Here is a 9131-nt window from a genome sequence, read left to right as displayed (position 1 = left end):
CACTTTAAAGTTTTTATTTTTTTTTGGATACTTTTTATTATGTAACTGCACTTTATATATCCAAGGCCAGCGGTTATTATCTCTTAAACAATCTCTACATGAACACTGCTGGGTATTTATTCATTCATGATGTTGCTAGTCCCTACAGTGGCATGAAACACTCTAGTGCATACACATATAGGAGAGATGCTAAGTAGGAGACGTGGAAACAGGAAAAAAGGCTGCATTTATGAATGAATCAAGCATTCTAAATTATTTATTTCAGTGTATGAACTGAATTACTTCATCATGCTATTCCTGGCTATCTAAAATTTTTGGAATGTTGGTTGTGACTGAGGCCTGAATTTGAGATCTTCAAAGCTAGAACCATGACTTTTTCACTTAAGAAAACAAAACCTGAAATCAACAACTAAGGACAAATAGTTTCCATGGATCTAAAGCAGAATGTTTGACTACCTAATTGATGCATACCTGGAACCAAACAAATGATGTTTCTCTCAGTGACTTGACAAAACAAACAAACAAACAAACAAACAAAACAGAAGGAAGCTATACTATGATTAAAGGAATGAAATCTTTCTTAAAACATCATTTTTCATGAATGAGAAAAAAAATCACTTATTTTTCTCTGAAACAAAATGTTTTATTATTTTAGATATTTTTTCTTTTTTAAATGTTATGGATGTTATGTTGGTTAATTGTAGTGAAAAGGAGTACATTTAATTTTGATTTTTTTGGAATGAACTACATCAGCACTTGCAAAATTAAACATATGTAAAACCAAACCAAATAAACCTAGAAACTAAACTGAAATGTTTTTCTATTTTCAGAACTACACCAATTACTTTCCAGAAAATAATACGTGGTCTAATTTAAAAAACAAAAACCAACCAAACAAAAAAAGATTCATCTAAATTCTTTTTTTCTCCCCAAAATTAAATATTTTGAAAGAATTACTACAATTCTATGAATTACACATGCTGGAAAGTAATTTACCTGTTTTTCTTATACTGATTCAAACCATCATATCCAATAAATAATTGATGAACATTTTTCGTTGTCTGAAAAGCCTAGCCATTTTCTTAATTTATTCTTTAGCTTATGTAATCTTTAATTATATTTTTTCTATTACCTTTTGCTTGTTTATTTATTTATTAGCTTGTAGAAGAAGGGTAATATGGTCAAAGTCGGTTGGTCTACAGTCATCTCAGAAGACTATTATTCCATTCTCTGTAGAAGACATTAAACAAATGTAAACAAAAGATGGAGGAACACACTGAGGTCACTCAAAGATGATTATGGTAATAGAAAGTGAACTAACACACTGTGGACTTTTCTCACATTGACTGTATAGCAAGAACTTAAAAGGAGCTAGAGGAAAATAAATTACCCTGGAGAAGTCTTGAAAACCTCCCAGATAGGTAGCTGTCAGAAACAAACAGAGCATGGTAGCTGAAGAGTTATACACAGTGTTTTGGTAATTATATGTTCTCTGTGTGCATCCCATGAATGGAAGCCAATGGTTGTGTTCTGATTATGAAGTGATACGTTTCTTCTGTTTCTGTGGCTGAGTAACTAGCAGGTTGGGTTCCCAAACTGGGAAAGCATAAGGACAAAAAATGACATCAAAGACCCTTAGTTTCTAAAAATGGAATGACTCTGTGGGGAAATGAGGAGGGATGTCAAGCAGAAAATTAGTCTGGTATATATGCTGAAGCTTGCTTAGCAATTAGATATGCTGATATTAGCTACTGGGTCAGTTTGAGCTTTGTGATGTAGCTGCACTAATGGTCCTTTGATATGTAATCTTAATATTATCCTAAAAGATTTGTAAGTCTTAATATTATTATGGAAGAGTTTGGCTGGAGAAATTATGCACTAGATCATCTGTCATCTTTTTATAGTGATTCTCCACTTAATAGCAGTTTTCTCTGGTTTTCAATAGGTAGATATTAGTACACTATGGGGTGCTGGTTACTAGAGAAAACAGCATACATTTTAGTTGCTTCTGGATATGTGCATAAGAAAGTGCTCATGTGGATCAAGCAAAAGAAAAATGATACATATTTATTTCAGAAATGAGTAGATAATAAACTCCTGAAATATGTGTCATTCAGGAAACAAGGAAACTACAAATATTACAGAAATTGCAACTATTGCAGGGTTATATTAAAACTGTTAAAACTCTTAGCACTTAGCAAGAGACAATGGCAGAATATGTAGCCACTTTATGAGAAAAGTTAGTGTCTGCAGTTAAATTGCTCATCTGTATATGTATATGGACTGTGAACACAAAGATAATGAAAAGCCTATAAAAATTTTTATAGATAAGCAAAAAGGCAGGCAAAATAAAACATGATTTTTTTTTCTATTTTTTCCCCTGCATTAGGTATTAGAATCATTTTTATGATATATGCTTATATCATTTTTATGATACATGTCTTGTGTGTGTAATTTTATCAACTGACTTGCAAAGATGTATTTATAGTTATTTAGGAATTTGCCCTGATGCTTCAGTGCAGATCACTGATGCAGTAGGCAGCAATGTCTCACCTCGGTGCTCTGAATCTTCTAAGAAAATTGGCAACAGAAACCCTGAATGTACATGAGGAGCTACTGCCTGGGGCCATGCTGTCTGCCAGGTACAGGGTGGGCCACTGGGCACTACTTGTCTCTATGTGTGAATACCAACCTTCCTAAGGTAGATATTCCACAAGAAATGAACACTCACTACCTCTGTGGGGCCACCCATACCAGGCTCCTATGGATCACTTCAATAGTCTTGGGAAGCTCATGTGGTGATAAATTCATAAAAGAGTATCGACTTCCAGGTAAGTGCTGTGAGCACAGTCGTCTCAGATGAGCTGGTGGGGTTCCAGCTACACGTGTATATATATGTATATCCATATGAGCATGTATTTGTATATAAAAAAAAATCTATAGTTACTGATGTATAATATGATCAGCTGTTGAGAGGTTTCAGCCATCACAGGCAGGGCCCAGCTTAACAAAGCACAGGATGCAGTGTTGGAAGTGTGAATCTTGCCTTATTCCCACTGAGTAGGCTACCATATAGATTCAAATATATTTGCCTCCAATGCCAAGGCAGTAAACATTCCTGGATGGAGTTCTCACGTATTGCTTTTCATTGACCCCATCTTCCATAATACCTTGGTAGAATTGGGACTTCTCTTACCTGGCTTACTGAAATGAAGATTCAATCTTTACTAGCATTTTTTTTTCCACATAAATATAAAATATCCTGCTGAGAGAGAAAAAGTTGTATTTCAAAGTCTGTTCTTTAAAAACAGCTGATTAATGCTAAAGAAATCAATTTAATGCAAGAAAATTTCATAAAAGCCTATTCACTCTGCAGAAGATAAATTCACAATTCCATAGGGAAGTAAAAAAGAAAGAAAAAAGTATCTATCCAGTCAGGTTTTTCTTCCCTAAAGGGTCCTTCTGTGTGTAAATTAAACTACTGTTCTTAAAAGAGCTTGACTTAAGAAAGGAGTTCCTTGTTTTAAAAGCTGACTTGCTGTTATGTGTATACCTCTGGGCCTTAAGTTTTAAAGTTTATTTTATATAACATATATATATTTAAATAATTATACATATAGCTAAGGAACCTACTGTAATATTACTGTCTGACTTAAACAAAAAAAGGAACAAACAAAAAAGCAAGTTGCATATCTCTTGGAGAAAGCCTGAAACTTTAAATGGAAAACAACAGAATTCAGTACCAACAGTCTTGAAAGAATATCAAATGCCTTTATACATATATATTTGTATATATAAATATATATATATATTATTTTAAGGAAATTCTTTGCAAACTTCTAAACACCATCGCACATAGAACTTTTATGATTAATTTTGCTTGCTTGTGTAATTTCATTTTTATATTTCATCATTTTTTTGCTTCTGTCCTTAAAAGTGGATACTTTGTCCAAGGGAGCAAGAATATATCCACATTCCACTTGGTGAAAATATCCACTTTCTCTTGTTTTTCTTTTCAGTTCTTTGGAAAACAAAACAATCAAACCCAGCTTCATATTGCAAGCAACTTTTCCTTGGTGTCATTGCTTATAGCATCACTAACTTCAGCTATGTTTGCCTATTATTTCTGCCAGGGAAGCTGGACAAGTAGTTCCCAAATGTTATGCCAAGAAAGCAATATTAGAATCTACAATTATATTAAAGCTAAATCAATAGTCCAGATCAAAAAGCACAGTATGAAGAAATTTAGACTCTAGTGTTAAAGACACTGTTTTACTGAAGATTTTATTATTTTGAATTGAGGAGAGGAGCAATAGTATCTTGAACATTTTGCATGCAGAACAACACCGACATTTGATCCTAATTTTAGGAAGGGTTATTCTGAAGGTGATCTGTCAATGATGAGTCTATATTGCTCATTAGCACTTTTCCTCATCCCTGACAACAATTTGTTTTGGAATGTTATCTCTTTTGTTTGTTAAACTGCTCAGATTAGTGGTGAACTCTGGTCTGTGTAGTAGAGTCCTATGACTGGAGTGAACTCCCATGTCACAGCTTGCTGAGGTCCTGCAAGGAGACAGATGTTGAGGAGAGGCACAAAGGACCTGTTCTGATGAAAGAATAGGTTAATCTGGTTCAAGAACTTCTTCCATATGATGAAAGCCTTCCTATACAATGTAGTTACATTTCGCCTATCCATTCTTCTAGGCACCTTATTTTCCACTAATTCTGAGTTGATTCATATCATTTTTCCTTTTTATTTTCTTGATCTCTTCTGTCCTCATCTATCATTACAATTGCTCCTCTCACTCAGTCAAGTCTGATATACCACGTTCTCCTGACGTGCAAAAGAGCTTCAAGTATAAGACCTTTTAATTTGAGGGACAGAAACAAGACAAGGCAGGAATCGAACACCTCTTTCACTTGGCAAGGGAGTTGGGCAATGCTTAGCATAGACTCTGCATGCTAAGGTATGTGGTTACAGTGTAGCTGGGGAATCACAGAATCACAGAAACACAGAATGGCTGAGGTTGGGACACCAGGAGGTCATCTTGTTCAACCTCCTCAAGCAGGCCACCAATAGCTGTTCGCCCAGAACCCCATCTAGGTGGCTTTTGAATATCTCCAAGGAGGGAGACACCACAACCTCTCTTAGAAACCTATGCCTGTGCTTGGTCACCCACACATTAAAGTGCTCCCTCTTGTTCAAAGGGAACCTCTTGTATTCCAGTTTGTGCTGATTGCCTCTTGTCCCACAGGGTGTCACAGGGTACCACTGAAAAAGTCCTGGTTCTGTTTTCTTTACACCCTCCCCTCAGTTATTCATATACATTGGTAGGACCCCCCTGAGCTTTCTCTAGGTTAAACAGTTCAAGATTTCTTAGCCTTTCTTCTTAGGAGAGATGCTCCTGTCCCTTAAACATCTTAGTAGCCCTTCTCTGGACTCTCTGTTATGTCCATGTCTCTCTTGCACTTATGACCCTAGAACAGAATGCAGTACTCCAGGTGTAGCCATCTGAAGATGTACAGAATCTCATTACTAACCTGTGACTTTTATGTCATTCAGATATAGCAAAATGTCCATCTTTGTTTAGCAGAGAACTACCTCAATGAGAGAGAAACTTATCTGAAATATGATGCTTTAGCTGCTTGCCAGTCACTCTCCATTACTCCATATGGAAGACATTTCAGGGAAGAAGGTGCTGAAGAAGTAGTTGCAGGAAAACAAAACAAAACAAAACAAAAACCATACCTCATCTATTCTAGTACTTTTAGCTATTCTAAGGTCACTGTGAAATAAGCACAGCTGAAGACAACGGACTCCCAGAATTTTTATACTTGAGCAGCACTTGGATGCAATGAACTATTTTCTTTGACATATCTGGCAACAGCCCCACAAGTATTGGCTTAGTTGACCACTGAAACACTGATGCAGTGCCTGGCTTTTTCTGTATTCCATGTAAATAGAAAACTTCAATTCTACACACATCAGCCTTCTGCACAACCTTAAAAGAAATAATATTAATGTGAGCTCATTTTTCCTTACCTCTTTCCTTGGATTATAGTCAAACCTATTGTATGGTGGTGTGAACAGCTGAAGCTTATTCTTTGTTCTTCTACATCTGACAATGATCTTTCTGAAAGTACACAATAAGAAACTTCCCTGGATGACACTGTAACAAATAAAAGTGCCAAATGTGAACTACCTCTAATGAATAATACCCCCAAAGTTGAATGCATGGGGCTCGTGCTTTGCATTTTCTTAGCACAACTTAACAATAGCAGAAGCAGAAACAAAAATTGTCTCTTATTCTGATTGACACGTGTTAATTTACAGCACGGAATGCATCGGTGCATCCATACTGGTATATCTTTTTTCTCTCTACTGCCTAATTTTGGTCTTTTTTTTTTTTTTTTTTTTAATTGCTATTAACCCAAATTTTTATCTCTGGGATTCAGGAGCACGAGAGAGACTCAGTATAAATCCAAAGCCTAACTGATTAAAAGTGAGTAAGAAACATATCCTTCATCCTCTTTAAGGCTTTTGCCATTTTTAGATATTTTACTATTTTGGGCAAAATGAAAGATTTAGGATAAATCCGGAAATGTTTAAAGTATGAGGCTTCTGGGCTGGGTTCAAGCTTCATCTACCTAGCTTTGCTGTGGAGCTGCACATCACAGTTGTATTCAATGACATAATGTGCCATTGAGCTGTAGGTTAGCTGAGGGCAATGGCAAGAAGTGCCTGAGGCAAAAAATATACTATCAGTCTATCAGCATGCAGCATTTTAGAAAGTTATACATACTTCAAAGAAAGAGACTCTTCAGAAGATAAGTATGAACTCTCCAGTAAAATTATAGATGGAATTTGCAATGATACAGAGTACAGGGACTGTCTGCCTGGTGATGACTTGGTGTGTGGGGGAAGACATATGAGCTGGTGAAGGGTATGCTTTTGTACTGCTAGGCTGCACTTTGTTCTTCTCACACATGTAAATGAAGGGCATAGAGATCTTTGGAATGGCAAGGTAGACCTCAGATGAAAAACCTTGGGTTTGAAAACCACTGGTTTTGTATTTCATTGTAAGGAATTTTAAACACCATATATAAAATGTTGCACTGAGAAGTAATTCTTGAACTGCAGAATACTACTGAAATTCTAAAAGTAAGTAAATACATATATTTAGAAACCTTTAAATTGTTGCATTTTATTTTGGATTGCTCTGAAAAATCTGTCTACATCCTTGCACAACGCACACTAGTTTGCAGGTACAGATGTGTTTTTAATAGGAAACACTGGGGTACAGATTTATTTTTAATAGGAAACACTGGGGTTTCTATATTTTGTGTGCTTTCAACCCTGCTAATTGTCTTTCTATTTTCTCGTTCATTGAACTATATGAAGGGTAGGTTTTTTGTTTTTTTTCCCTAAAAGTATGTAAAATACATAAGAATATCCATTTCATTATAAAAAGACATTCCTTTGTGAAGGAAAAAAAAGAAAAAAGAAAAAGAAAAAGAATATTAGCTTTGAAGGCTCGAAATCATAGGCAAATAAAAAGAGTTACCAACACAGATAACGGCAACTTCATGTCTTGGCCTAACAAAATATATTCTCTCTCCCAGCAACCCCACACCTCCTTTAAAAAACAACAAGATATTTAAGGTGCTGTCATGACTTCTAAATAGCAGGTTTGGTTATGGTGGGTCTGGCTGAAAGGAAAGTATTGTTTTTCAAAGGCTATTGAGGAAAAATTACAGTGTTGCTCATCTCCTGTAGTCAGCTGGATTACAAGTCCATGTACTTCTTATTGTTATGTCTGCTGATTGGTGGGTTTACATGCACAGTGGTAAGTCATAGTCTTCTCTCCTGTTATTGGTGCTTTCTTACATTACTGTTATTCTCAGTTGCTTTTGCAGGTATGAAGGGATTGTGTATAAATAATAATAATGATACATGATTTTAATATTCCTCTTCCAAGAACTTCCATTTAGTTACAATTAAGGGGGTCTAAATTCAGGTTGTGTTTTTCCATGTTAAATGTCCAAGGCTAAGGCTAAGGCCTCTGTTTTGGTATCACTAGCAGACTAGAATTCTATCATTATCACAACATGACTAAGCAAAATCTACAGAATGTTCTTGACTGGTTTTGAGAAGGAAGTTGAATTTGCAGGTGTTTAATTGTATCAATGTGCGAAGCACTATAGCAACCTTTCTTTCTTTTTCTTTCTTTTCTTTCTTTCTTTCTTTCTTTCTTTCTTTCTTTCTTTCTTTCTTTCTTTCTTTCTTTCTTTCTTTCTTTCTTTCTTTTTCTTTCTTTCTTTCTTAATTTTCCATGCATACAAAGTAGTAACACACCTCAAAATACTGTTTTAATATCTGAGTGTTTGTTCTGCTATTGAATTATAGTAAACTATTTTGTAATATTTCTTAAATTTTATCTGTATGCTCAGAAAATCTTTGAAGAGATTGAAAGGCTGATATTTCTTCAAACTTCATAAAGATATGGTACATATAATAAACTCTCAGAAAGAGTAGTGTTAATAACAACAACACTAAACAAAACTTAGTTTGACATCGAATGTTTAAATTCCACTCAAGACCACATTGTGCATCACAGAGGTAATGAGCAACAACTGAAGGGATTCAGAGTGGCTGAAGAGATGTTAACACTCTTAAGAAAAAAGATCCAAGGCTACTTGCTGTCTCAACATAGGAGCAGAGTGAAACGAAGAAAATTATACCACTTAAAATTATTCTTTTTCTTATGGATAAATGCTAAGGATTTTCCTTGCCTCTATATGCATGAACAAGATAAAGAAGGTGTCAAGTCTATGTTCACATTTTAGTAGATATTATACCAGCAATCTGAGCACCAAGAATACACTGGATAGCTTACATCTTCTGTCCATATTGACCTTATAGGGAACTGGTGCTTAGTTTGAATTTAGATAGATTATAGGTCCCATCTATCTTTTCAGCACCCACCACTGGGCTTTTTCCAGCAGGAAGGCGTGTCAGACTCTTTCATCCACCTCGAGTTGGTCACAGATCAGCAGAACACAGAGAGGTTAGATGGAGGCTGTTGGGCCAGACACAAAATAAAAGTTCCCATTTGGGGTATTTTGCA

The 9131-nt window shown here is 35.5% G+C and overlaps 1 long non-coding RNA gene across 1 annotated transcript; it reads right to left on the bottom strand.

Moving 5' to 3' along the window:
* Positions 1-1069: 1069 nt before the first annotated feature.
* On the bottom strand, positions 1070-8317 carry LOC308195617. Its single transcript, XR_013951672.1, has 3 exons — positions 6047-8317; positions 3197-3265; positions 1070-1230 (listed from the first exon to the last, which is right to left on the bottom strand). It is a non-coding gene; the product is annotated as an uncharacterized lncRNA (long non-coding RNA).
* Positions 8318-9131: the final 814 nt, after the last annotated feature.

Source organism: Anser brachyrhynchus (assembly GCF_964034855.1).
Source record: "Anser brachyrhynchus genome assembly, chromosome: 1".
Classification (NCBI taxonomy): Eukaryota; Metazoa; Chordata; class Aves; order Anseriformes; family Anatidae; genus Anser; species Anser brachyrhynchus.
This window is presented reverse-complemented; position numbering and strand designations above follow the sequence as displayed.